This window comes from Schistocerca americana, chromosome X, assembly GCF_021461395.2.
Source record: "Schistocerca americana isolate TAMUIC-IGC-003095 chromosome X, iqSchAmer2.1, whole genome shotgun sequence".
Lineage (NCBI taxonomy): Eukaryota > Metazoa > Arthropoda > Insecta > Orthoptera > Acrididae > Schistocerca > Schistocerca americana.
Window position 1 is genome coordinate 874,229,333 of NC_060130.1, and position 10,048 is coordinate 874,239,380.

General features: G+C 42.9%; 1 non-coding gene across 1 annotated transcript; it reads left to right on the top strand.

Annotated features, from left to right (window-relative positions):
* The first annotated feature begins 8,036 nt into the window (after positions 1-8,036).
* Positions 8,037-8,111, top strand: Trnat-ugu. The gene has a single exon. It is a non-coding gene; the product is annotated as a tRNA-Thr (tRNA).
* Positions 8,112-10,048: the final 1,937 nt, after the last annotated feature.

Consider the following 10,048-nt stretch of genomic DNA (forward strand, 5'->3'; position numbering starts at 1 on the left):
GGTTCTAGGAGCTACAGTCTGGAACCGCGCGACCGGTACGGTCGCAGGTTCGAATCTTGCCTCGAGCATGGATGTGTGTGATGTCCTTAGGTTGGTTAGGTTTAAGTTGTTCTAAGTTCTAGGGGACTGATGACCTCAGAAGTTAAGTCCCATAGTGCTCAGAGCCATTTGAACCTTACCGTACACCCAAACAATCGCAGACGGCTCCCCACCCCGTCCTCCTGATAATTTATGTCCATAGCGCTGAACACGCGTTGGCTTCAGTGTAATTATTGTCTTTGAATAAAAGTGTCATTTATGATTGTCTCATTGCGTATTTCTTTCAGCTAACTCCTGCGCTATACTGTAGCAATTCTTCCTATAAACGGCCCAAATTTCATCGAGTTGTATTACTTGACAGTGACACGTCATACGAAAGTTATTTTCGTTCTTAAGTTTTTCACACCAGTGCAGTTGGAATGAACTGATATATTCGGTTAACGGCTCTGTTGAGGAGAAATCTTCAGTTGTAATTTTGAAAGTAATTCCGTGTTACGCCATTAGAAAACTATGATCATTTCTGTCTATGCTAAAAGCGTTTTAATTTGGACAGTTCCATCGATTCTCGGTGGCAGTACTATAGGATGAATTAAATATGCTCTTTGTAGACATAAACCGGTAAGAAAAGGTCGTAACAGTGAGACACTGGATTACATAAGACAGTAATGCCGTTTTCTCCACAGACATCCCGAGTTAGATTCATCACAATTTTACTAAAATGCACATAATCATAGCCGATACCTTCTTCTCGTGTTGTCAGTACAACAATGAAGTTATCACTGCTATTATTACTATCACCATCTCCTCGTTGTGCACAATTTGGACCGCATGAAGCCTTGTGTTTGGCAGTGAATTTTGTTTTCTTTATTGTTTCAATACTAATATTCCCTTGACAAAGATGTCATGTCGATCTTTAACATAACGCTGTCGACGTTAAATTCCCTTCCGTCTATACATCAAGTTCCCAGATGCAAAAATCGCGCATTCCCATTTTTTAAAGAGGAAGGGGGCGTGGTTTATTAGCTGCCTTTAACTCTGATTATGAATTTTATACCTTTGTGTTCACGATTTAGATGCTCTCATCTTACTTGTATCTGACTTTCTCATTGTTCAGTTTTAGCTTCAGAATGTCGCTATGCTTCAATTATATTGTTGTTGTTGTTGTTGTCTTCAGTCCTGAGACTGGTTTGAAGCAGCTCTCCATGCTACTCTATCCTGTGCAAGCTTCTTCATCTCCCAGTACCTACTGCAACCTACATCCTTCTGAATCTGCTTAGTGTATTCATCTCTTGGTCTCCCTCTACGATTTTTACCCTCCATGCTGCCCTCCAATGCTAAATTTGTGATCCGTTGATGCCTCAAAACATGCCCTACCAACCGATCCCTTCATCTAGTCAAGTTGTGCCACAAACTTCTCTTCTCCCCAATCCTATTCAATACCTCCTCATTAGTTACGTGATCTACCCACCTTATCTTCAGCATTCTTCTGTAGCACCACATTTCGAAAGCTTCTATTCTCTTCTTGTCCAAACTAGTTATCGTCCATGTTTCACTTCCATACATGGCTACACTCCATACAAATACTTTCAGAAACGACATCCTGACACTTAAATCTATACTCGATGTTAACAAATTTCTCTTCTTCAGAAACGATTTCCTTGCCATTGCCAGTCTACATTTTATATCCTCTCTACTTCGACCATCATCAGTTATTTTACTCCCTAAATAGCAAAACTCCTTTACTACTTGAAGTGTCTCATTTCCTAATCTAATTCCCTCAGCATCACCCGATTTAATTTGACTACATTCCATTATCCTCGTTTTGCTTTTGTTGATGTTCATCTTATATCCTCCTTCCAAGACACTGTCCATTCCGTTCAACTGCTCTTCCAAGTCCTTTGCTGTCTCTGACAGAATTACAATGTCATCGGCTAACCTCAAAGTTTTTACTTCTTCTCCATGAATTTTAATACCTACTCCGAATTTTTCTTTTGTTTCCTTTACTGCTTGCTCAATATACAGATTGAATAACATCGGGGAGAGGCTACAACCCTGTCTCACTCCTTTCCCAACCACTGCTTCCCTTTCATGCCCCTCGACTCTTATAACTGCCACCTGATTTCTGTACAAATTGTAAATAGCCTTTCGCTCCCTGTATTTTATACCTGCCACCTTCAGAATTTGAAAGAGAGTATTCCAGTTAACATTGCCAAAAGCTTTCTCTAAGTCAATTATATTACGATATATAAAGTTCGTCACCCAGAATTCGAGATTACGTCTCTTAGGTTAAAGAACACTGTTCCTCCTACAACTGATTTTTGTGTCTTCCATCTGCTAATCGTATCTTGTGGATTGCAGTATCTTTTGTTATTTTGTATTCTACGAGGTTTCCAAGTTTAGAAGATTATTATTCTGTTTCTGATTCTCCTTGTAGCATTTATAACGTATTTGTATTTTGTTAAACGAATAGGTTGCTATTTATTAATTCGTTAATAAACTTTTCAGCTTTTCTGGATCTTAAGAGCGGAAACACTAATTGCAAATGTGAACGTCTTTTTTTTTTGTTGTTCTCACTTTACTACAGATCTCAATCATCCTTCGCCGGCCGCGGTGGCCGTGCGGTTCTAGGCACTACAGTCTGGAACCGCGGGTCCGCTACGGTCGCAGGTTCGAATCCTGCCTCGGGCATGGATGTGTATGATGTCCTTAGGTTAGTTGGGTTCAAGTAGTTCTAAGTTCTAGGGGACTAATGACCTCAGCAGTTGAGTCCCATAGTGCTCAGAGCCATTTGAACCATTTGAACAAAAAATTGATCAACTGTTTCCTGCTTCACTCTCTTCTTAAGATGTTTTTCTATATCATCTACATCTACATACATACTCCGAATGCCACCGTACGGTGCCTGGCAGAGAGTACCCTTCCTTCTTTCCCCTTCTATCACTGATATTCGTACATGTAGTTCTTAAAAAAAAAACAAATTACGTATGAAGTTATGGGAGAAACAGTTAGGTTCCAAATGTTTCTGTACTAAAGTACGTCTAGTAGCTTTAGAGTTGCATATTCTGTGGCATGGCAGCCTACTCTTACAAGTATTTTATATTTCCTCATTTCCGAGTAAGTCAGTTCTAGTCCCCAAAATCTTTCTTGAGCACAGCAAATTATCCCAACACTGCAGTATACGCAGGAGACCGGTAAGCGCAACAGTGGCAGACAATGAAGAATGGACTAGTAGATGGGCAGGGAGTTGGGCGGGTCCAGGGTTCGTTCCCCACTCTGTGACACCTGGAAACCAGTTGCCCGGACCCGGACCGGTTCTATATATCAAACGCCGGCCCCTGCGCTCTAATACTGAATTAATCCCCGACAAAAATCCGTGACTAACGCACCGCTCTGGCTGCGCGCCACCGCATCATTCAAAAGATTTCGGGAAAATTCCAAAGCCATTGTCTCGCCTCGCTGCAGCGAGAAGTAAGCCACCAACATTTTATCAGCTTCGCTTAATTAATTGCAATCTGTACTCTCGAATTTTATTATACCCTGCCTCCAAAGAAAAGGCTCATTACTCTACAAATCTAAACATAGACATAAATGGATTTTTCTCGAACACCACAGGAGGAGGCGAAACACGCAACTGCACTTTCGCGGCATACACAGTTATATGACTTTAGGAAATCGACGGCAACTATCATATATACTGACGTGGAGAGTCTGGATGTCTGAAACAGGCAGGTGCATAGTCCATTTTTATCTTGGGCGAAGAGTGCTTCGCAAAACAACTTCACGAACAATTTCCATAATTGTCATTCCACGATGTATTACTTATTTTTTTCAGTCCCGCTTCCCTGAGCAATTATCCATACTATCTCTTGCTGTCATTTACAATCTTCTGCAGAATTATACAATGCCGGTTAACTTTTTAGACATTTTTTTCTCTTAATTTACAAAGAGAGAGAGAGAGAGAGGGATACAGAGAAGTTGTTATAATTAAATGTAATGTACGCTTTGCTGCCGCAGCGATAAATTAAGTGCCACACTAAAAGCCAAAAACGTATTCCGTTTACACTTAGATGACTATTTACATTTAACAGTGAAGCGCCTTTCACAAAGAAGCAACATTTCTTATCTCTTTCCACCCCAATCCACACGATCTTGCAGGTTCGGCTTTTATTTTTTTCTGCCGATCTGGGTATCTTGCCTTGCTTCCAATCGATATTTGCAATGATTGTACACTTTCTGCTTTGCTTGTTTTTCTCGACTGTGCTGCCACTCGGTGTCAGGAGATCGCGGCACATGTTATTGGATTCTTCCTAGACGAAAGTAACAAGTCGTCTACAGACCAGTAGCTCATAATCACATTAAATTGAGTTGTTTCGCCAATCTGCTTAGTATAGATGATTGGAAACTAGTATATAATGTAAAAGCAACAATTGTTAGTACTCTCACGTCTATGTATCTAATTTTGCGTCAATTTCATAGTATCACGTTTGTGCCAGTTGTATGTTTAGTGCATAGTTTCAGCCTTGAATGAGTACGTATGTGTGCTCACTGGTTTTTGTACATTTTTGTGGAAAAAATTTGATACACAATAGCTTTGTTATATGCAGGTCTAACAGAACACCAGGTTCGTTCTCTGTTACAGGATTCCGATTCGAGTGACATTTTGCCATTGTTTACCACACTTGTAGATTTTCGCTTGCCAAGTACTGGCTCTGTACAGAGACCACTGCCGTAATAGCAGTAGTAGTAGCTTTTCTCATCCGTAGGGTTCTTTTACAAGGATATCGGCTATGTCTTGTTATTAGAATTTAAGAACAACAAAAATAAAGTAATTCACATCTGCATACTTAAAGGTCTAGTACGACAAAGATGGCTGTGGCCATACATCCCGGCATTAGTCTGAAACAATTTAAAGAACCTACGGAAAACCTAAATAGGGTGGGTGAATGGAGACTGGACCCTCCACCCTCCCGAATACAAGGCCATTCTGTTTAAAACAGTGCTACTTCATTCGGTTTACTCCTAGTATTCAATACTGTTTAGTAAATAAATTATTTAATAACGAAAAATGCTAATGATACACGACGGCCGAAGTGGCCGTGCGGTTAAAGGCGCTGCAGTCTGGACCCGCAAGACCGCTACGGTCGCAGGTTCGAATCCTGCCTCGGGCATGGATGTTTGTGATGTCCTTAGGTTAGTTAGGTTTAACTAGTTCTAGGTTCTAGGGGACTAATGACCTCAGCAGTTGAGTCCCATAGTGCTCAGAGCCATTTTTTTTTTTTTTTTGCTAATGATACACTGTTCACTAATTTCTCACTTCCAGTCACTGCACGCATTACACACATTCTACACACAATCTTTCATAACACTAAACACACTATCAGCTGATGTCAGAACTATTCTGTGCTTCGTGACTTCCATTCACTAGCCTGAAAAACTGACTCAGCATGCCTCTAGAACGAGTGAGATATTGTGCTTTTTCCAAAGCTGTTTCACAGAGGAAGACTGCACTGTAGTTCCTTCTCTAGATTGTCGCACAGATGACAAAATGGTAGATATCGAAATAGACGACACAGGGATAGAGAAACAATTAAAATCGCTCAAAAGAGGAAAGGCCGCTGGACCTGATGGGATACCAGTTCGATTTTACACAGAGTACGCGAAGGAACTTGTCCCCCTTCTTGCAGCGGTGTACCGTAGGTCTCTAGAAGAGCGTAGCGTTCCAAAGGATTGGAAAAGGGCACAGGTCATCCCCGTTTCCAAGAAGGAACCTCGAACAGATGTGCAGAACTATAGACCTATATCTCTAACGTCGATCAGTTGTAGAATTTTGGAACACGTATTATGTTCGAGTATAATGACTTTTCTGGAGACAAGAAATCTACTCTGTAGGAATCAGAATGAGTTTCGAAAAAGACGGTCGTGTGAAACCCAGCTCGCGCTATTCGTCCACGAGACTCAGAGGGCCATAGACACGGGTTCACAGGTAGATGCCGTGTTTCTTGACTTCCGCAAGGCGTTCGATACAGTTCCCCACAGTCGTTTAATGAACAAAGTAAGAGCATATGGACTATCAGACCAATTGTGTGATTGGATTGAAGAGTTCCTAGATAGCAGAACGCAGCATGTCATTCTCAATGGAGAGGTCTTCCGAAGTAAGAGTGATTTCAGGTGTGCCGCAGGGGAGTGTCATAGGACCGTTGCTATTCACAATATACATAAATGACCTTGTGGATGACATCGGAAGTTCACTGAGGTTTTTTGCAGATGATGCTGTGGTGTATCGAGAGGCTGTAACAATGGAAAATTGTACTGAAATGCAGGAGGATCTGCAGCGAATTGACGCATGGTGCAGGGAATGGCAATTGAATCTCAATGTAGACAAGTGTAATGTGTTGCGAATACATAGAAAGATAGATCCTTTATCATTTAGCTACGAAATAGCAGGTCAGCAACTGGAAGCAGTTAATTCCATAGATTATCTGGGAGTACGCATTAGGAGTGATTTAAAGTGGAATGATCATATAAAGTTGACCGTCGGTAAAGCAGATGCCCGACTGAGATTCATTGGAAGAATCCTAAGGAAATGCAATCCGAAAACAAAGGATGTAGGTTACAGTACGCTTGTTCGCCCACTGCTTGAATACTGCTCAGCAGTGTGGGATTCGTACCAGATAGGGTTGATAGAAGAGATAGAGAAGGTCCAACGGAGAGCAGCGCGCTTCGTCACAGGATCATTAAGTAATCGCGAAAGCGTTACGGAGATGATAGATAAACTCCAGTGGAAGACTCTGCAGGAGAGACGCTCAGTAGCTCGGTACGGGCTTTTGTTGAAGTTTCGAGATCATACCTTCACCGAGGAGTGAAGCAGTTTATTGCTCGCTCCTACGTATATCACACCAAGAGACCATGAGGATAAAATCAGAGAGATTAGAGCCCACACAGAAGCATACCGACAATCCTTCTTTCCACGAACAATCCGAGACTGGAATAGAAGGGAGAACCGGTAGAGGTACTCAGGGTACCCTCCGCCACACACCGTCAGGTGGCTTACGGAGTATGGATGTAGATGTAGATGTAGGTAGATGTAGAAGGATTAGATGTTAGTACTAGGTTATTTTGTAGAGTTCTGGGAAAAAGCAATCTGCATACAAATGAGACTGCTTACAAAATGCTCGTGCGTCCCATCTTCTAATATTATTCAAATGTGTATGATCACATCAAACAGGACTAAAAGGGGAACTGAACGTGCACTACCTGTCACAAAAAGTAAAGAAGGGGAGGAGAAAACGAAATGAAACTTCACGGGTTGAGAGGATATGTGATGTTATTCTAGCGATCGCACAATTGAATGAAATTTTCAAAGAATTTGGCAGTATAAGCCCACTTATTAGTATGCCACTGCAGCCCCTCTGGCCTGGAAACATGAACTGATTCTATATGAAGATGGTATCTGTTCTTTCGGACAGTTGAAAATGTGTGCCCCGACCGGGACTCGAACACGGGATCTCCCGCTTATATGGCAGGCGCTCTATCTATCTGAACCACCGAGGGCACAGAGAATAGTGCGACTGCAGGGAATTATCCCTTGCACGCTCCCCGTGTGACACATTCCCAACTTAATGTCAATGGCACACATTTTCAACTGTCCCCGTAGATGTATATCAACGCCTGTCGACAGCTTGAGGTCTTGATTTAATTATCATTTCATTCTAAGAGAGCTACATGGCCACTGATGGTATCTGTTCTTTCGGACATGTCCGAAAGAACAGATACCATCTTCATATAGTTAAGGATAACCAGCCATTGACCTTCTTCTTCTGTGCTGGATGCACACGCATTGCCCGAACTCTTGCAGGACTCGGTAAGATTGTCTGTCGCGAGTAATGAGTGTAATGGGCAGGGGCACTACGAATGTAGTGTGTGGACATAAAGTTTGGACTGTGAGTCTAACGGGGAGCGTGCAAGGGATAAATCCCTCCCGTCACACTATCCTCTGTGCCCTCGGTGGCTCAGATGGATAGAGCGTCTGCCATGTAAGCAGGAGATCCCGGGTTCGAGTCCCGGTCGGGGCACACATTTTCAACTGTCCCCGTTGATGTATATCAACGCCTGTCGACAACTTAAGGTCTTGATTTAATTATCATGAACTGATTCGGTTGGGAACGGTATCATAGGGCCATTGTATCGTCTCCTGTGGCAAGCTGTCTCAAAATTAATGTAATTGCTCCTTGGTAACCTTGATAATGGGATGGGGTTGACGTCCGAACTGGTCCCACACTGGGACAGATCTGGGGATCGTGATGATCACGGGCGCAACATCACTCACGCAGTTTATAGACACACATGCCATGAGTGAACGAGCATTGTCCTGTTGAAAAATGACACCACAATACTGTCGTATGAGAGGTAGCACGTGAGAAAGCAAGATGTCCGTAACCTATTGTTGTGCCGTTAGGGTTCCCCAATCTCTTAGGGTTCCCCAATCACTGATAGCTGTGATCTGAAGTCATAACCGATGATCCCCACACCACGACGCCAGGAGTAATATCACTGAGTCTCTAGAAAACATTAGAAGAATTGGGCTTTTCCCCAGGTCACCGACATATTTGCCGACGTTGGCCACCCGGGGTAGTGCAGCACTGGGATTCTACTTCCCCGAACACAATGCGACGCTATTCATCAGCAGTCCATGTTTCCTGCTCACGGACCTCTCCAAAATCAGCCGACCAACTGTGCTGGATTACACACAATATTACAGGGGGTGAATTGCTTGTTCCAGGATGGCACGAGCAAATGTGAAGGGTTTACTATGTTCTTGGTGCACATTACGGCGATCGTCCGTGTGGTTGTCGGATGTGGTCACCGAAAGCTTGACGGCGAGTTTTCCAGCCCTCACGTTCACGTGCAGCCCAACATCGGGCCACTGTTACGTCAGAAAACCCCTCAGGTCTAGATGTGCACTGTTCGACCAGCCTGTCAAATATAGACTCATAATGAGGCAACTTTAAAACTATGTCAGGTGCTGATAACGCTGTCTTACACGGGTACAAGGCATCTCAACGCCCCTCACAGTGACTACTCCACATCAGACGCTATTCACGCCCCTTATACAGGGTGGTCCATTGATCGTGACCGGGCCAAATATCTCACGAAATAAGCGTCAAACGGAAAAACTACAAAGAACGAAACTTGTCTAGCTTGAAGGGAGAAACGAGATGGCGCTATGGTTGGCCCGCTAGATGGCGCTGCCGTAAGTGAAACGGATATCAACTGCGTTTTTTTTTTTAAAGGAACCCCCATTTTTGTTACATATTCGTGTAGTACGTAAAGAAATAGGAATGTTTTAGTTGGAACACTTTTTTCGCTTTGTGATAGATGGTGCTGTGATAGTCACAAACATATGGCTCACAATTTTAGACGAACAGTTGGTAACAGGTAGGTTTTTTAAATTAAAATACAGAACGTAGGTACGTTTGAACATTTTATTTCGGTTGTTCCAATGTGATACATGCACCTTTGTGAACTAATCATCTCTGAGAACGGATGCTGTTACAGCGTGATTACCTGAAAATACCACATTAATGCAATAAATGCTCAAAATGATGTCCGTCAACCTCAATACATTTAGCAATACGTGTAACGACATTCCTCTCAACAGCGAGTAGTTCGCCTTCCGTAATCTTCGCACATGCACTGACAATGCGCTGACGCATGTTGTCAGGCGTTGTCGGTGGATCACGATAGCAAATATCCTTCAACTTCTCCACAGAAAAAAATCCGGAGACGTCAGATCCGGTGAACGTGCGGGCCATGGTATGGTGCTTCGACTACCAATCCACCTGTCATGAAATATTCTGTTCATTACCGCTTCAACAGCACGCAAGCAATGTGCCGGACATCCATCATGTTGGAAGTACATCGCCATTCCGTCATGCAGTGAAACATCTTGTAGTAACATCGATAGAACATTACGTAGGAAATCAGCACACATTGCACCATTTAGACTGCC